The sequence below is a fragment of the Triturus cristatus genome, chromosome 5_1, assembly GCF_964204655.1.
Source record: "Triturus cristatus chromosome 5_1, aTriCri1.1, whole genome shotgun sequence".
Taxonomy (NCBI): domain Eukaryota; kingdom Metazoa; phylum Chordata; class Amphibia; order Caudata; family Salamandridae; genus Triturus; species Triturus cristatus.
Genome location: NC_140587.1, coordinates 497,929,626 through 497,950,721, shown reverse-complemented (window position 1 = coordinate 497,950,721; position 21,096 = coordinate 497,929,626).

The window sequence follows — 21,096 nt, the reverse complement described above, 5'->3', positions numbered from 1 at the left end:
TTAACTAACTCACGGAGCAAATTTGTTGCACAGGGTGAGGTGGTTATCCACAGTTAAACTGCACAACTATGAGTTTAGCCATGAGTTTAGGCACTATCACTTTACTCTTCGCCATCTTTTTTACATTAAAGCAACTGTTTTCCACCGAGCCAATCGGTCACGCTTTGTTTTCACCGAGGGAGTATGATCTTTTATCTTTTATCTTTTTTCTTGTCTCTCTTTCGCCCTTGCGTATTTTCAGCTAACTAATGTACACATTTTGGTATGTCTTAGAGAGAAAGTTTTTCTCGTACAGCAATTGTAAATTATTAAGTCTTTGGTTTATGAGGACAATGCAGTTGAATTGCTTCTTTTGTTTGTTTTTTGTAGCATGGAACATTGACCCCTGATGAAGGGTCCGCATTTGACCCGAAATGCATTGGGTTCTGTTGAACTTTTGTCAGCTATGGATTCTGTTCGTTTTCACAGAACATTATGATTCTAATTGAAGTGCATTTACAGAGATAGAATGCAATAAAAACTTCGAAACACTGAAGATCTTCATGAGCCTTGATAATTGAACACACTAATTTGTTTAAATTGTATAGCAACACGGTTGCTGTGTCTACAGTGCTCACACCAGCAGGAAGTTCTCTTCATGCATTTTCGTTGATATTTATCTATGAGACGCTTTGGACGGTCGTCTTGGTGTTAAGAGCACACTATTAAGTACTAGTTAAAAAACGTTTAAAATTGAGTGCACGTTGGCAATTTGTTAATATTTCTATTACTCATCGTCCGACAGTCTCCAACGTAGCACCTTCACGCAACATGTCGTTTGCTGAAATTGCTTCGCTTACATCAAATAAAGCAGACACTTTAGCATTTTCTTCAGAAGCAGCGTCAGAAATATATGACCTAATCCAAGAAGCAAGACTCTTCAGTCCTCATACATCGACCACCACACAATTGCTAAAACAACTTGAATATTTGAGTCGCAAAGAGATCAACCAGAGATTACATGCAACCACCTTGATTCAGTATCATAAATCCAAAAGAATCCCCAGAGGGTTACGGATCGCTCTCAAACCTATGTTATGCAAGACCAATAAACTTTTTATGGAAAGATGGTACCAGATTTTAAATAAATGTTCACTGGACCTCATTCTCCTCATTGTCGAAGAGCTATCAAACATACTTAAAACATTGGAAGCAGAAATAACCCAAATCAAAGAAGAGATATCAAAGAAAGACACTGAAAATTGGGATGAAACTCTACAAAATTTGAATGAAAAGTTAGATCAATATGCAAAAGAAATACACGAGAGAAAAATAAGAAAATTTCGGCGTGACACGATAGATTATCAACTTGACGAAGTTTACACCTGGGCTGAGGTGTACAATCAACGCAGATGGCAAAGACCGCAACAAAAAACAGGATCTTCTGAAGAGAGTGTCGTTTCTGATACAGAGTTAGCCCAGAATAGACCACCTGCACAGATATCTGTAACTCAAACCGATACTCAACCAAGCACATCAGGCGGTACACGCAGCAAAAAGACGTCTTTTTTAGATATCAGTCCGGCAGCCAACCAGCAACCCGAAAAACCAGGAGAAGCAAAAGAAAAAACGCCTACCAACGAAACAGAAAAGAGACCTCTTCGCAGCAAAACGAGAGCAACCTAGTTGTCAACATCTCTAAAATCGATTTAACCACAGCACAAATAGCAGTTTTGAACAAAGGCACATCATTTGTAACTACGTATCAAAGTAATATTGCAGAGAGTGAAATTGCTTTTTTTAAATTTGTCAGAAGTCTCAAATTGAAATACTTTTTCAGCACTCTTGAATCTCCCACACTTGAAATGGAAGAAAGCTCGCTCAAAGAGTTCAGACCTAAAAGCTCGTTTTGTTCTCCAATCTCACACAAATCGATTGATACCTTTGAAAGATTGGTTAAAGCTGATATGAATAAAATCAATTTCAGTAAGAAAATCAAACATAATTTCAGCAATAAAGAATGGAGCACTCTCAAGCAATTATCAAACAACCAAGTTTTGACTTTTTCAAAAGCTGACAAAGGAGGAGCAATCGTGGTCCTTGACACAGATTTTTACGAACAAAGTGTCATGGAACATATTAATGACAGTGATACATATACAAGACTGGACCAAGATCCCACTTCAAGCTACCAAAGTCTTCTCAAGCAAATTCTCACACGAGCATCTGAAATGGGTTGGATTAATCAGAAGATGATGAAATTCCTGTACACCACATATCCTAGACGCCCAAAACTATACATGTTGCCCAAGATTCATAAAAACTTGACAAAACCACCCTTTCGACCAATAGTGTCAGCATGCGGCTCAATATCTGAACCCATTGGTAAATATTTGGATCATTTCCTACAGCCAATTGTACAACATCAAACAACGTATCTCAAAGATACTACTGATCTTTTGAACACTCTACAAAACTTGAATCTTGAGTACATCAATGACTGGCACTTATGCACAGTGGATGTTACGGCTTTGTATACATCGATACCACACAAGGATGGATTAGAGGCTATTGAATGGGCATTATTACAGAATAGTGACATCAAGGCAGAAAAAATATTTCTTGTTGAACTGCTCCATTTTGCGCTGTTCCATAGTTATTTTGAATGGAAAGGCACATTCTACGCCCAAAACACTGGCACGTCGATGGGATTTACGGGGGCACCCACATATGCCAATATCTTTATGTCTAAATTTGAACACGAACATATTTTGAACAATGAATCATGGTCTCAACATCTGATTTTATACAAGCGTTACATTGACGACATATTGATAATTTGGAAAGGTGATCCGAGAATTTTGGAAGACAATATTGGTGATCTCAATCAAATTCATGATCGCATTAAATTCACTTACTCGATCAACAAATCTCAAATTAATTTTCTGGATGTATTAATACAAATTCATGAAGGACACATCAAAACCAATGTATATATCAAAGCTACAGACAGAAACAACAGTTTGCATTTCAGCAGCTTTCATCAATTTGCTCTCAAAAAACATTTGCCATATTCCCAATTCATCCGACTTAAGAGAATAACTTCTGACTCTCAAGATACGAGAGAGATCATTCACAATTTTTCTAACAAATTCCGGAATAGAGGATATCCAGATAACATTCTTGACCAAAGTTGCCGGAGATTGGAAAACATAGACCGGACAGATTTACTGAAACCCACAGAGAAACTGCAAACTCACCGTCCCATTTGTGTTCTGAAACATTCAACACAATCCACCTTGATCAAATCTACCATCTTAAAACATTGGGACATTATAAAAACTGAACCAGATCTCATTAATTTGTTTCCGCAGCCTCCAATTTTTGCCATGCAGAGATCCAAGAACCTTAAAGAACTATTGGCAAAACATCCAACGATCCCCAAAAAGGCATTTAAAGGCATGCAAAAATGTATGAACTCCATTCATTGTAATAATGTTATGACAGGTGCTGTTTTCTATCATCCAACCAAAGGTCATAAAATCAATCTACAACATTCAAGCACTTGCGATACCACGAATGTAATTTATGCCTTGAAATGTCCATGTGACAAGATCTATGTAGGTCAAACTGAAAGAAAAGTAAAGACACGAATAGGTGAACACAAGAGTAACATTCGCTTGATGAATGAAAAATCCACGGTTGCAATGCATTGGAAAGACGCAAGACATAACATTGCGCAACTACGTTTCACCATCCTTGAATCGCAGAAACCCACAGGAGAGTGTGATCCTGCTAAATCATTAGCACGCTCTGAATTCTTTTGGACTAAAAAATTACAATCTCTCCAACCTATTGGATTAAATGACAGGATTGAATGCAGTTGTTTTCTATAAAATCATATGTGATATATCTTATATGCTGCACTTAACCAATTGTGTATTGTTTCTAGGTTGTAATTCAAAAACTATTTCGTTATCTGTCTATACTTGAGTTTGTTTTCTATGTTTAGCATTCACCACAGCACCCGAGTCTGTTTTTTATGTTCAGTATTCATCACGGTGATCCGCTTTCTATTTTCATTGACCTATTTTTTAAATGGTGACGTTGAGCACGTCACGCACCCAACCTTGGCTGAGCAACCATGCACAATTGCCATACTTGGTGAGTGTGACACGCACGGTTGAAAACCTTAGCGTATCTTAACTAACTCACGGAGCAAATTTGTTGCACAGGGTGAGGTGGTTATCCACAGTTAAACTGCACAACTATGAGTTTAGCCATGAGTTTAGGCACTATCACTTTACTCTTCGCCATCTTTTTTACATTAAAGCAACTGTTTTCCACCGAGCCAATCGGTCACGCTTTGTTTTCACCGAGGGAGTATGATCTTTTATCTTTTATCTTTTTTCTTGTCTCTCTTTCGCCCTTGCGTATTTTCAGCTAACTAATGTACACATTTTGGTATGTCTTAGAGAGAAAGTTTTTCTCGTACAGCAATTGTAAATTATTAAGTCTTTGGTTTATGAGGACAATGCAGTTGAATTGCTTCTTTTGTTTGTTTTTTGTAGCATGGAACATTGACCCCTGATGAAGGGTCCGCATTTGACCCGAAATGCATTGGGTTCTGTTGAACTTTTGTCAGCTATGGATTCTGTTCGTTTTCACAGAACATTATGATTCTAATTGAAGTGCATTTACAGAGATAGAATGCAATAAAAACTTCGAAACACTGAAGATCTTCATGAGCCTTGATAATTGAACTCACTAATTTGTTTAAATTGTATAGCAACACGGTTGCTGTGTCTACAGTGCTCACACCAGCAGGAAGTTCTCTTCATGCATTTTCGTTGATATTTATCTATGAGACGCTTTGGACGGTCGTCTTGGTGTTAAGAGCACACTATTAAGTACTAGTTAAAAAACGTTTAAAATTGAGTGCACGTTGGCAATTTGTTAATATTTCTATTACTCATCGTCCGACAGTCTCCAACGTAGCACCTTCACGCAACATGTCGTTTGCTGAAATTGCTTCGCTTACATCAAATAAAGCAGACACTTTAGCATTTTCTTCAGAAGCAGCGTCAGAAATATATGACCTAATCCAAGAAGCAAGACTCTTCAGTCCTCATACATCGACCACCACACAATTGCTAAAACAACTTGAATATTTGAGTCGCAAAGAGATCAACCAGAGATTACATGCAACCACCTTGATTCAGTATCATAAATCCAAAAGAATCCCCAGAGGGTTACGGATCGCTCTCAAACCTATGTTATGCAAGACCAATAAACTTTTTATGGAAAGATGGTACCAGATTTTAAATAAATGTTCACTGGACCTCATTCTCCTCATTGTCGAAGAGCTATCAAACATACTTAAAACATTGGAAGCAGAAATAACCCAAATCAAAGAAGAGATATCAAAGAAAGACACTGAAAATTGGGATGAAACTCTACAAAATTTGAATGAAAAGTTAGATCAATATGCAAAAGAAATACACGAGAGAAAAATAAGAAAATTTCGGCGTGACACGATAGATTATCAACTTGACGAAGTTTACACCTGGGCTGAGGTGTACAATCAACGCAGATGGCAAAGACCGCAACAAAAAACAGGATCTTCTGAAGAGAGTGTCGTTTCTGATACAGAGTTAGCCCAGAATAGACCACCTGCACAGATATCTGTAACTCAAACCGATACTCAACCAAGCACATCAGGCGGTACACGCAGCAAAAAGACGTCTTTTTTAGATATCAGTCCGGCAGCCAACCAGCAACCCAAAAAACCAGGAGAAGCAAAAGAAAAAACGCCTACCAACGAAACAGAAAAGAGACCTCTTCGCAGCAAAACGAGAGCAACCTAGTTGTCAACATCTCTAAAATCGATTTAACCACAGCACAAATAGCAGTTTTGAACAAAGGCACATCATTTGTAACTACGTATCAAAGTAATATTGCAGAGAGTGAAATTGCTTTTTTTAAATTTGTCAGAAGTCTCAAATTGAAATACTTTTTCAGCACTCTTGAATCTCCCACACTTGAAATGGAAGAAAGCTCGCTCAAAGAGTTCAGACCTAAAAGCTCGTTTTGTTCTCCAATCTCACACAAATCGATTGATACCTTTGAAAGATTGGTTAAAGCTGATATGAATAAAATCAATTTCAGTAAGAAAATCAAACATAATTTCAGCAATAAAGAATGGAGCACTCTCAAGCAATTATCAAACAACCAAGTTTTGACTTTTTCAAAAGCTGACAAAGGAGGAGCAATCGTGGTCCTTGACACAGATTTTTACGAACAAAGTGTCATGGAACATATTAATGACAGTGATACATATACAAGACTGGACCAAGATCCCACTTCAAGCTACCAAAGTCTTCTCAAGCAAATTCTCACACGAGCATCTGAAATGGGTTGGATTAATCAGAAGATGATGAAATTCCTGTACACCACATATCCTAGACGCCCAAAACTATACATGTTGCCCAAGATTCATAAAAACTTGACAAAACCACCCTTTCGACCAATAGTGTCAGCATGCGGCTCAATATCTGAACCCATTGGTAAATATTTGGATCATTTCCTACAGCCAATTGTACAACATCAAACAACGTATCTCAAAGATACTACTGATCTTTTGAACACTCTACAAAACTTGAATCTTGAGTACATCAATGACTGGCACTTATGCACAGTGGATGTTACGGCTTTGTATACATCGATACCACACAAGGATGGATTAGAGGCTATTGAATGGGCATTATTACAGAATAGTGACATCAAGGCAGAAAAAATATTTCTTGTTGAACTGCTCCATTTTGCGCTGTTCCATAGTTATTTTGAATGGAAAGGCACATTCTACGCCCAAAACACTGGCACGTCGATGGGATTTACGGGGGCACCCACATATGCCAATATCTTTATGTCTAAATTTGAACACGAACATATTTTGAACAATGAATCATGGTCTCAACATCTGATTTTATACAAGCGTTACATTGACGACATATTGATAATTTGGAAAGGTGATCCGAGAATTTTGGAAGACAATATTGGTGATCTCAATCAAATTCATGATCGCATTAAATTCACTTACTCGATCAACAAATCTCAAATTAATTTTCTGGATGTATTAATACAAATTCATGAAGGACACATCAAAACCAATGTATATATCAAAGCTACAGACAGAAACAACAGTTTGCATTTCAGCAGCTTTCATCAATTTGCTCTCAAAAAACATTTGCCATATTCCCAATTCATCCGACTTAAGAGAATAACTTCTGACTCTCAAGATACGAGAGAGATCATTCACAATTTTTCTAACAAATTCCGGAATAGAGGATATCCAGATAACATTCTTGACCAAAGTTGCCGGAGATTGGAAAACATAGACCGGACAGATTTACTGAAACCCACAGAGAAACTGCAAACTCACCGTCCCATTTGTGTTCTGAAACATTCAACACAATCCACCTTGATCAAATCTACCATCTTAAAACATTGGGACATTATAAAAACTGAACCAGATCTCATTAATTTGTTTCCGCAGCCTCCAATTTTTGCCATGCAGAGATCCAAGAACCTTAAAGAACTATTGGCAAAACATCCAACGATCCCCAAAAAGGCATTTAAAGGCATGCAAAAATGTATGAACTCCATTCATTGTAATAATGTTATGACAGGTGCTGTTTTCTATCATCCAACCAAAGGTCATAAAATCAATCTACAACATTCAAGCACTTGCGATACCACGAATGTAATTTATGCCTTGAAATGTCCATGTGACAAGATCTATGTAGGTCAAACTGAAAGAAAAGTAAAGACACGAATAGGTGAACACAAGAGTAACATTCGCTTGATGAATGAAAAATCCACGGTTGCAATGCATTGGAAAGACGCAAGACATAACATTGCGCAACTACGTTTCACCATCCTTGAATCGCAGAAACCCACTGAAGAGAGTGTGATCCTGCTAAATCATTAGCACGCTCTGAATTCTTTTGGACTAAAAAATTACAATCTCTCCAACCTATTGGATTAAATGACAGGATTGAATACAGTTGTTTTCTATAAAATCATATGTGATATATCTTATATGCTGCACTTAACCAATTGTGTATTGTTTCTAGGTTGTAATTCAAAAACTATTTCGTTATCTGTCTATACTTGAGTTTGTTTTCTATGTTTAGCATTCACCACAGCACCCGAGTCTGTTTTTTATGTTCAGTATTCATCACGGTGATCCGCTTTCTATTTTCATTGACCTATTTTTTAAATGGTGACGTTGAGCACGTCACGCACCCAACCTTGGCTGAGCAACCATGCACAATTGCCATACTTGGTGAGTGTGACACGCACGGTTGAAAACCTTAGCGTATCTTAACTAACTCGCGGAGCAAATTTGATGCACAGGGTGAGGTGGTTATCCACAGTTAAACTGCACAACTATGAGTTTAGCCATGAGTTTAGGCACTATCACTTTACTCTTTGCCATCTTTTTTACATTAAAGCAACTGTTTTCCACCGAGCCAATCGGTCACGCTTTGTTTTCACCGAGGGAGTATGATCTTTTATCTTTTATCTTTTTTCTTGTCTCTCTTTCGCCCTTGCGTATTTTCAGCTAACTAATGTACACATTTTGGTATGTCTTAGAGAGAAAGTTTTTCTCGTACAGCAATTGTAAATTATTAAGTCTTTGGTTTATGAGGACAATGCAGTTGAATTGCTTCTTTTGTTTGTTTTTTGTAGCATGGAACATTGACCCCTGATGAAGGGTCCGCATTTGACCCGAAATGCATTGGGTTCTGTTAAACTTTTGTCAGCTATGGATTCTGTTCTTTTTCACAGAACATTATGATTCTAATTGAAGTGCATTTACAGAGATAGAATGCAATAAAAACTTCGAAACACTGAAGATCTTCATGAGCCTTGATAATTGAACTCACTAATTTGTTTAAATTGTATAGCAACACGGTTGCTGTGTCTACAGTGCTCACACCAGCAGGAAGTTCTCTTCATGCATTTTCGTTTGTTTATGTAGCCACATATTGTTGCTATCCGGCTGAGTGTTGCTTACACATCCTTGTTCACATATTGGACATAGGCAGAATCCTTTTTCCACATGTGTTACTCTTGAAATGCACAGTACTGGTTTGACAATTTCTTGCCTTACATGGAACGTGCGGGGGCTCAATTCGCCCAAAAAAATTTGACATGTGATAGCTCATTTAGAACGCCATAGAATTAATATTGTCCTCCTACAAGAAACTCATCTCAAGAAACATACAGACACGTTGGTTGGGGCTCGCTGGGCTGGTTACCGTCTGGCCTCCTCCTATTCCTCCTATTGCCGGGGAGTGCTCACATTAGTAAAGAAAGGCCTTCCTTTTACAGCACATCTCACTCATGTTGACTCTGCAGGACAGTATGCCATGGTACACAGGACATTGGCAGGCAAGCTGATCACCATTGTGAATTCATACGGTCCTAACATAGATGACCCTGTCCTATTCGAGAGCCTCCTCGCGGTGCTGCGCGACTGGCCAGATGCTGCGATCTTCTGGGGGTGGCCATCTTAACACTCACCCAGCAGGGAGAAGTCTAGTGGTAAAGAGGGGCACTCTCCGGGTGCAGCCCATGTGATTGGCAGTGGGATGGCGGAATTTGGATTGCTTGATATATGGCGCCACAGACATACGGAGACACGTGAGGGCACACACATTTCCACAGCTCATGGCAGCTGGTCTCGTCTTGATTACTGGCTGGTGGGTGAGGAGGTGGTGGGGTGGGTGATGAGGTGGAGCATTTGTCGCGTACACTCTCAGATCACTGTCCTGTTCGCCTTACTATTAACATCCTTCAACAGGTTCCCCGGGCCTTCACATGGCACTGCTGGACCCACTTTATTTGGAAACTATCCGCGAAGCCATTGTCCGATATTTTGCTCAGAACAGAGGTTCTGTTGATAGTGCCGGCGTTCTGTGGGAGGGGTTTAAAGATACCATTTAAGGTGACTGTACCAATACATCCGCTGGTATTTTAAAGAACTTGAGGGGACAAATCACCAGAGTGAAATCCACTCTGTTCAGCCTTGAACACGACTATGAGCCCGCACCATGCAATGCAACCTAAGCATCCATTAAAGAAGCTATTCTTGAACATGCTAAACTAGCAGATACAGAGCTCCAAAACGTATCGAAACGTGGCACTTTTGTATGGAGAGGGTGGGAGACCAGGGCATCACTTGGCCACAAAGATTAAACACTGTATGCATCACAACGTCATTACTAAGATCACAGATAGGGCCGGGGAGGACCACTTCAGCGTCGCGAATATACTAGAACAGTTCAGACAAACATACATGAACCTATACACTTTGTGGTGTGATGCAGCTGCTGAGGTACTAGATGACTATTTGTCACAAGTAGCCATTGCTTGGCTGTCGGATGGACAGAGAGAATGTCTCAGTCAACCTATTACAGTGGAAGATATTCATATGGCGATAGCCTCTCTCCCGAACAAATAAGCACCAGGCCCGGACAGATCCCCACCCGAATTTTACAAGGCATATGCTGAAGAGCTCACCCCCTTCGTGATAGAAATGTATGCAGAGGCCCACGATTCAGGCGTGCTCACCCTTCCCTTCATGAAGCTCTCATCATTAACCTATTAAAAAAAGATAAATCGCCCAACCTTTGCGATTCATACTGCCCCTTGTCGCTCATCAACACAGATGTAAAGATATTGGCGAAGATAATCACTACCCGCTGTCAACCACTCATGCAAAATCTGGTGCTACCAGACCAGTCTGGGTTTATACCTATGCGCTACATCTCCCACAATCTTCGCATGCTATTTGCCCTCTTTCACTCTCGTTCTCCTGATCTTCCGGCTGCAGCTGTCATGCTTGACACTGCCAAAGCATTTGATTCAATTGACTTCATTCTCCAGTGGATGAGTTTTCCCCCCATTTTTGTCAACTGGGTGTGACTCCTGTATGCACGTCCCTCAGGGTGAGTCTGGGTGGGTGGGCACACATCGGAACCCTTTTTCATCATCAGAGGCACCAGGCAGGGGTGTCCTCTTTCGCCCCTCCTGTTTTCCTTAACACTAGAACCGTTGGCATGTCTCATCAAGCAACATCACAAACACGCGGCTCTTAATTTGCACCACCGTCCACTCATCATCTCACTGTATGCGGATGATATGTTGCTTTTTATCCGAGAGCCCCATATACATCTGTCATCAGTGCTGCGGGAGTACATACGGTTTGCCAGGTTTTTCGGGTTACACATCAACTGGTCTAAATCGTTGATCTTACCACTGACCGAAACCACACACCCACATGAGCTGGAATTTCCTCTTGAGTGGGCAATGGACTCAGTTAAATACATGGGGATCTGGATTCACCGCGATCCCGAAAGAGTCATTCGTGAGAATTACGGCACTATTGTCACATTGTTAGAGCAACAGATTGACAGATGGGTTTGATTGCCGCTTTCACTCGCCGATCATATTGCATTAATAAAAATGGTGGTACTAAATTCCTATATCTTTTCAATAACATACCGATCCCTCTCTCCGAGCCATTTTTTAAAACACTACGATCGTTACTGCTACGTCTGATTTGGGGTGGAAAACAGGCCAGAGTAAGCTGGCGCACACTAATCATAGATTATAAGCATGGGGGATTTGGGGTGCCCGATCTATATGTCTATTACCTGTGCGCGCACGCACAATATGTGCATTTTTGGTTCATCGATCACAATTTCATCCCACACGTGGCAGTGGAACACTGGGACGCACCCCATCCCATTAAGCTCCATTATAACACATAAGAGCAGGCTCGCCCCCTGAACTATGTTCAACACTATTAACGCGACGACCGCAGCCTGGCAGACACTGGGCAGTCTGGCTGGGAAACTACCACTGTAGTCTCCGCTACTGCCTATTGCCTATCACGAGAACCTATCGGTTATGCATGAGAAGGGGGCTATGAGTATACTGGCTCAGGCAGGCATTGATAAAATGCAGAATCTGTACCCCAATGGCTCTTTCTTGATATCTGCTGATGCGGATATATTCACATTCTCGATACACAAACTTAGGAAAGCAGTGTGTGCCTATTATCCAACGTTCCACGCGGAGCCTCCAGAATCCCTTGCATTACATGTCTTACTCACTAGTCCCACTCGACACAAACTTGTCACTAAATTATATCGCGCTGTTAGAGAGGACAGGGCTCTCCCTGATGATAAAATTCTGGACAAATGGAATGAATATCTGGACCCCCCGATCTCACAGGACGATTGGGTGTGCTGTTGTAGCCTGACTGGAGCCCTCACATCAAACGGGAATGTGCGTATTAAACATTTTAAATTCCTACATCAGGTTTACCATACACCTCACAAACTTTTTCAATTCGGTTTACGTGACACAGACACATGTACGCGCTATAGCACTTTGAGTGCAGACTTCTGGCACCTAGCATGGGCCTGTGGGCGAGTAAGGGCATATTGGGATGCGGTGGTTGCTAAATTGTGAAAAATCCTTGGGGTGGATGTGCCCTGCACACCACAGGTGTGTTTATTGGTTCTACTCCCCTTTATAAGGGGGCAAGGGGTAAGTTGGCACGTGTAGCACTGCTTATTGCCAAGCGGCGAGTGGCGATGACGTGGAACAGCATAAGAAGTAACAGGACTGAACGGTGGCTTAGGGACTTGATGTATTGCAGAGAGAACTTGTTTCTATATGCGGAGGAGTTGCCTGTGACCTCCCGTCCGAATGATATTTGGGAGTCTTTATTGATCTATTTACGCACGGATGTCTCACCACCTACCCTGGATGCTGTGTCTACATAATTAATGGACATGTATATGATGTATGACAGTTGTAACCACATGGAATCTGCCCCTTTCCTTTGTAAGATACGGCCACAGGGTTGTTGGTTGCGATGTATTTGCATTTGATTTTGATATTTGACCTCACTTCCTTCTATGTAACAGATGTGTACTGTATGATACTTTATGAAAAGCCACAAAAAAAAAAATACGTACTGGATCACCACGCATTTCCTGTTCTTAAAAATGACACTTTTGCTGCACTTTTGCTGCACTTTGAAATTTCCTAAATCTGGTTTTCGTCTGAATTTGGTCCACCTACTGATAGTTTTGTCTTATCTGAACTAATTTTATGAGTTCATCACAATCATTGGGAAGGTTAACCACCTGTGGGAAGAAATATTTTAACACACTTTGAACACCCTGATAAAAAAGACACCTTTTTATTCTGACCAACCAGTTTCGACTACTAATTGGGTTAATTTTTGTTATATAATTCAACAGCTCCTGATTATCTTGCTTTAGAAATTGATTACCTAAAGAAAGAGCATCAGATTTTCACATAATTTCTGAGTCTGTTCATAATCAGCAGAAAAATTATAATGCAAAAGACCAATTATATCTACTAATGGCAAACTCCTATTGGTTGCATTTTTACCAATATATGTCAGAACATGTCCGTGTTGTTCAATCATGTGGAAAGGTATCATGTTTTTACAAAAAATAAAAAACTGACAGTGCACCAGAATTTTGGGCCCTACGATCTCAAGCTCATGGCCTTTGCCACATTGCTTTGCTTGAGAGATCCCATGTTTACTACTCATTCTTTGTTGTTCTACAGTGAGTCCAAATATACCTGTAGCACTTACAGAGAAATTCTGTGGCGATTACGATGTCGGACAGAAAGCCTGCGACTGCTGGTCGCAGACTTTCCGCCCAACATGGTAGTTTTAAAGACTGACTGCAATATTAGAATGACAGTGGTTAGAGTTTGAACCTGGAGGGGAATCCGACGCGGTTCCAACGGGCTCTAGGAGCCCGTCAGTCAGCCGGAAGGACAACATAATTCCTTAAGGACATTGTTTCTACCATCGGTATTATGATGTTGCTTCCTGACATGGAAAGGCTGTTGGAAGGCGATATTGGGGGCACCTGGCAAGGTCCCCTTTTCCCCTTGCCCTCTACATACTGCCCTGTGGGCACCAATGGTACCCCCGTCAACATCCCTGCTTCATGTCGCAGACACCTCATGTTGCCTGCCACACAGTGCAGGGATGTTTACAGACTTCCATTTGTTAATAGGAGCTTGTGCTGTAGGTGTTTTCAACCCGCCGCACAAGCTCCCATTGAAAAATTGAAGTTTGTTACTGCACTATCTGCGGTCGCATCCTAATTGGGATTGGGATTGGGAAACCGCCGACCCATGGTCGAGCGGCTCTTTTCCCGTGACATCGTAATAAGGGCCTTTGTGTCTGTGAGTAACTGACAGGCATCCTTCTTCTCTGTCTTCAACAAACTCTTGCGTAATGGATGCTAAATCTAAATTAAATGATCTATTCTCTGATTTAACCACACTCACTGCTTGTTGTAACATAGCTATGACCTCCATGATCTGAGATAGAGTAGAGTTTGACTCTCTTGCTCTGGTCACATTATAAAATGGGCTAGAAAATTTAGAAGGTTGCACTACACTTGTGCTCAAGATCCAACACAAGTGGTGCTCTTTTCCATCTTACATTACTCCCACCAGTGACCCATATATGGAGAAAAGAGTGCCAGTAGTAGAAGGAGGAAAAAGGAAATGGGATAAGAGAGAAAATAGAGAGCCAGAAGGTCACCACTTTTGCCTTGTCCCTCGGCTGGTCACTGAGTTCTGCAGAAAGTGGTAAATCTGCATATGTCAAAAGAACTATGTTAAGTGTCTTTCTTGAAGTTCAGAGAACTAAATGCACTCTTAGATTGTGAACTGATAAACCTGACAGTCTCTTTGTAACCCACTCTCTGTACTTTGATATGAAAAAGGTAACTCCTGTTAACCAAAAATATAGGCAATTATTATCTCAAATACATTTGTTATAGTGTTCCTTTATTTTCTTTGGAAAACCACCACAAGCTTCATTAAGGCACCCTATGTTGTGGAAGATGAGCTATAGTTTCTACTTGATTTTTGTAATAATGGAAAGATAACCAGTTCTGTTATTATCTAGTTTCCCTATTTTTAGCAATGGCACATGCTTAATACGAATCTAACACTATATATATGCCATTGTACACAAATATGCAATGATCCACTGTAAGAGTCCTCACTGTTTCTTCACAAAGTAACTTAATATAATATAACCTCAGTATACAAAGCTCAGAAAGATACTAACAAGAATATTTAAGGTTTTATCGATAACATAACTTTTCTCTGTGAGCCCTCAATAGACGATAACCTCAGTGTTTGCAGTTGACAATACTATTTAGGTTAATAGTTCAAAGCTAACATTTATCAACATCATAACTTCAGGACAGTTCACTCAGATCCTGTGGTCCATACAAACAATCTTCAAGAGGATCAGGACTCTCTGAGGGAACTCCACAATGTATGTATCATGGTCCTGGTGGTAGCAATGTTGCAGCATTATTACATAGCAAATATGATGTGAACCTTAATGTGAGAAGTTGGCCTGGTATATGCTGTCCACTAGTCATAGTGGGCACCTTGCACCAGTCCAAACAACCCTTATTGATGATTAGGTTTAAGACAGCCTTTATTGAAAGCTATCCTAGTGGTAGCTATGGAGAGCAGCCTTCAGGTTAAGTCTTGAAGGAGTGTAAAGCAACTTGGTTTACCAGATGATAACCTCTGGAATGACTAAATGAAAGGAGAACCACACAAGGTATATATATATAAAATATATGTGTTTATTTCTAAACACTCTCTACTAACCTCTTTATGAAGTTAGAGAGCAAGGCACACAATAATATAGTTATTAAACGACAGTAAATAGCACAATATACAATGGGCCCCAGGGGGAGACCAAACCATATATTAAGAAAGTGGTATAAGAACCACGACTTGACTAGACACAGTGCCTAGAGCACGTAGAATCACTGGGACCCCAAGGAACCACCCAAGGTAGTGACACAAGGGACCCACGGGGAACGTGTGCAGTGTGAGAACACAGCCACGAGCCCTGTACAATTCAATGGGAAAGTCGCGGTTGGAATTTTAAAGAGTAAGGACATTTAGGAGAGGACTTTGAGCAAACCCTTTCAGACTTAGAGGGTTCTAGGGTCAGCGCCCATGGGAGCACCAGAGTACTTGTGTTACCTCACCCAGGGAAGTCGGGTGTATAGGTGTCAAATGATTTTGGGAATCGTCGTTGATTTCTATGGTGATGTGCTGCAAAGTGCTGCTGTCGTGGAAAGGAGAAGTGTCCGGCCTGATCCAAGCCTGGATAGAAGATGTGAAGAACCTGAAAGCAGAGGGAACAGAGTCTGGGTCACTTGCCAGTGACCGTCGGCACAATAGACGAATGCCAAACGATGTCGGGTGTTTCAGGTGCAAAAAGGTGAAGCTTGACTCCACTGCCACGGGGACCAGGAGGCGTCAATGACAACCACAGTCTGCAGGTTAGCCGTCCCATGAAAGATGTCGAGTGCTGAGGGGCAAGATGGCCGCTGTTAGCTTGTAGGGAGTAGTCGCTTCTCCCTCCCTCTCGCAAGAAATGCTGCTGGTTTTTCGGATACGGAGGTTACTGTGGAGCTGGTCTCTCTCAGAAAATGGGGCCTCGGGATATTTATGAAACTGCCTGAGAGATGACAACGTTCGTGAAACTCCTGCTACATGCTTCGGAGAGGGGGTACCTAAAATCTTTACAGGCAATAATCCTAACCACCCTGACTGTCAGAAAACGCTGGGACGGCCTGATACGAACCGTACGAACCATGGCACCGAAAATGCAGAAGACTGAAAGGGGGAAAGCTCTACCTAAGGAGCTGGAGGCTCCAAGTTTAAAAAAAAAAGCACTAACAAAAGCACAAACTAGGAGAGCACTGGAGAAGACTGAAGAACGTCAGCAAAATGAAAACATTGAGGGAAGAGAGAGGAAGGGCCGAGACAAAGAAAAGAACAAGCAAGTTGGATTACCTGTGAGAAAGGCGAGCCAAGCGCGACAGGCAGATGGATGTTTGGAGAAGGAGATAGCTTTACGCCAGCCTACACTGATGGAATCCTTTGCTGCCTCTTCAGTGATACTGACGCCGGAGTTACAGAAGCCGCTCTCAGCTGCTTCAGATATGCCTGAGCGTACATGCACGCAGCCAGGGACACCGGCTGAGAGCGCAGGACAGCGGGAGACGCGGCTGGCGCAGGGCAGTAAGCAGAGTCTCGATGGGCAGTCACTCGGCTCGGAAAAGCAGGTATTCTCCACAGCTTCGAGAGCTGCTCATTCTGCATCAGATGTATCGGATGTAGCGGACTCAGCTCAGCAGGAGGTGCCGCAGTTAAACACATGCTGCAAGGTAGGAGCAATAGTTTGTGAACAGGAGGGAGGGCTGATATATGAAGTGGATAAAACAAAGACTGTGAGTGGCGATATCAGGGTCACGGACAATAACGATAAACTAACTGCAATTGAGCTGGATGGCAGGCTCGGGGCTCAAAATCCTCAATTAGAGGGAAAAAGTGGTGCAATGGTAGAGCAGAGCATAACAAGAGGCCCCCAAGATGTGGGAAAGTTGGAGCTAGCCTGTAATTTGGTAGTATCGGCCCCTAAGAGAGATACAGTGCTAGAGTCGGATATCAACATGTTCATTCCTGTTTCCCCGGGTGATGATGTTTTCTTTTCTGTCAATGATGATGAAGATGATGAGGAAGACGATGAAGATAATTCAGCCTCGATCCCTGGGACTGATACAGGGCTTTGCTCTCCATCCTCAGGGAATGACACAGAAGACTCGGAGCTTGGATCCGATACTTCAGAGCCAGAGGAGAACACAGTAAATAGGGTTTCCTCTCAAAGAAAGCTGAAAGGCGTTAAAGAGAGGGTTCGGAGTAGGATAAAGCAATTGCAATCCCCTCAACAGTTAGATGTGGCGAGGAAATTGGATTGGGACTACTCCGCTACTTCCCAGACATATCACGAGGGAGAAGGAGACAACGCGCAATGCCCTCCGCAGCCACATCTGGCTCAATTACAGGACCAAAACCAAGCATCAGCTCAGGCTCAGGCACAGAACCCTAGCCTTGAACTTTTGTTCTCAACTCTGAAACAGATGCAGGGTGAGGCGAGGGTTGAAAGCCGAAGGGCCAGACAGGCTAATAAAAAAATACAGGGATCACTCCGAAAAGTGAATAAACTCTACGCAGATATGGCGGACAGGGTGGCGGAGGTAGAACAAAGGACTGGAAAACTTGAAGATGAGGTCGTCAAGTGGAAAGATACTAGGCTCGAGCAGGAAAAAACTGTAATGGATTTTGCTTGGAAATTTGAAGCGTTTGAAAATAGGCAACGACGCAATAACATTAGACTGCTGGGTGTGGGGGAAGGGAAAGAAGGACAAGACATTCGATCTTTCGTTATTGATTTGCTCAGAGAAGGCCTCCCTGAGATAACTAATTGGGACTGGGAAAAGGAGATTCAGCGTGTTCATCGTTTTCCTATATTTCAGAAGAAAGGTAAAACCCCAGTCAAACCTAGAACAATTTTGCTATATGTTGGACATTTTTTATTGAGGGAGGAGATCATGAGCAAAGCGAAACCTGTGGCTAAGCGCACATATCGTGATATAACTTTCTTCGCCCAGCCTGATTTTTGCCACACAACTGTGGAGAGGAGATGGAGGCTGAGACAGCTTATTACTCCTTTTCAAACTATAGGGTACGAAGCTTATCTGATGTTTCCATCTCGATTGAAAGTAGGATTTGGTGGTCAGTTTAAGATATTTTACTCTGAAATACAAGCCCAGGAATACCTTAACGAAATAAAATTGTCTATGTCTCAGGAAAGGCAGGCAGGTAGCAGGACGAAGTAAGACAGGACTAATCAAGAGTATAGTAGGACACATTTTAAGAATTTAAGAAGATGGTTATAAAACCAGCAGTATAAGGTTTTGCAAGCTATGGGATTTTGTGATAGGGGGAGACAAAGAAGAGAGTTGGGGGGGGAGCGGCGAACAGCGAGCGCACGGACACGCATAGGTCAGGATTGACCTATTTGCCAGTAAGGGGGGGAGGGTTCACAGGGCGGGGTCTTTGGGGGAGGGATGGGGGAGCACGGGTACGGGTACAGGGCAAGACACAATGAGAGATTGTACAAACACAATATCTAGGGATAAAGGAGTGGCAGAGACTGATGGCTTGAAGATATGTATGGGGGGAAAAAAGGAATGCAGACAAATATTAAACTCGAGAAACATTCTAAAGAAAACAGTAGGATCTATTGGTTGAGACAAGTAACAGAAATAATTTAATGAGTACTCGATTTGTTACATGGAATGTATGTGGATTAAATGATCACCGGAAGAGACAGGCAATCGCACAAGTATTAAAGAGGATGAATGTGGATTTTGTTCTCTTACAAGAAACGCATATAATGGGATCACAAGGGTATCTTTTGGGGCAGTTGGGTTATCATGTACTTGCATATTCTAAACAAGGAGCAAAAAATAGAGGCGTGGCTATTCTATCCAGGAAAAAAGACATAATTATAAGGAGAAAGTTAGAGGATCAATGGGGTAGGTGGGCAAAGGTTGAATGCTTGCTTAGTGGAGAATGGATCACGTTGGGGTCTATTTACGGTTCAACTGATGATGACCCAGAGATATTTGAATATTTGGATCTGGAATTAGCTGCATGGGCACCGTGTGTTATACTAGCTGGGGATTTCAATATTAATGGGGCAGATGGATTGGGGCCGGGGGTTTATAAGGGCAGGAAAAAAAGATCATGTCAGGCTTTAGCCAGCCTTGCTCAAAATAACGCCTTAACAGATGTATGGGCGAGTTTAAGACCAGATGATATGGGATATACATACTACTCAGCTCCTCACAGGGTTCATGTAAGGCTGGACTATTACTTTGTAACCAATTCAATGATTCCTAGCTTAGAGATCGAAAGAGCACCTAGACTATTCTCCGATCACAACCCCTTGCTCTTAAGTTTTGTTATGAAAGCTGTGACTTGGAAGGAGAGGGTTTGGACATTTGAAAGAGGTTTACTAACTGATGAACAGTATATTCAGCACATGAAACAATGGATAAACACATTTTTTGAGATTAATAGGGGGACAGCGACCACAGGGATGGTGTGGGATGCCTTTAAGGCGGGTGCCCGGGGGGAGACTCTTAGCTATAGTACATATAAAAGAAAGCAAGAACGACTAAAAAATTTAGAGGTGACTAAACTGCTTCTGGATGCCGAGAAGGAGCTAGAGCAATGCATTTTTTCGGGGGAAGTACCTGAACAAGCTCTCATTAAGGTCGCCAGGGCAAAATTGCGAGCAGAAGAAACTGTGGCAGATAGGGCAGCTAAGATCTATTTGGCAAATAAAGAGAGATGCCACGAGTTTAGCAAGAGGGTGGGACGTACACTTGCCATTCGTACTAGGCAGAAGCTGGCTACAGGGGAAGTTAGGGAAATTAGAGACAATATGGGTATGTTACATACAGATACTGTTGAGATTCGTGAAGTTTTTAGGCAGTTCTATGCGAATCTATATGATGAGCAATCTGGTAAAGATGATCAGGCAATTGATAAATATTTACGGGAGACACCAGCACCAATATTGATTGAAGGTGATGCTGAGACTTTAGAGATACCCATAGATAAATTAGAAGTTACAACAGCTATTCAGAACTTACCTTCAGGCAAAGCAGCAGGCCCGGATCAAATCCCTATTGAATTCTATAAGGTATTCTGGAATGAAATCATTAGGGATTTCCTGGCCACAGTTCAGCTCGCGCAGGCAGGAATCTCTATACCGGCTTCATGGGGAGGAGCGGATATCGTGATAATCCTAAAGAAAGGGAAACCACCTACCGAACCAGGCTCGTATAGGCCGATAACCTTAATGAATGCGGACACTAAACTATACTCAAAGGCATTAGCTACGAGATTTGCTAGTATAATACATACCCTTGTTAGCGATAACCAACATGGTTTCATTCCCGGTAGGGGTACTACTCATCATACGCGTAAAGTCGTTACATTATTTGATATTGGAGAAGTTGCAGGAGAACCGGTCGCGGTAATGCTACTAGACGCAGAGAAAGCTTTTGACCGTGT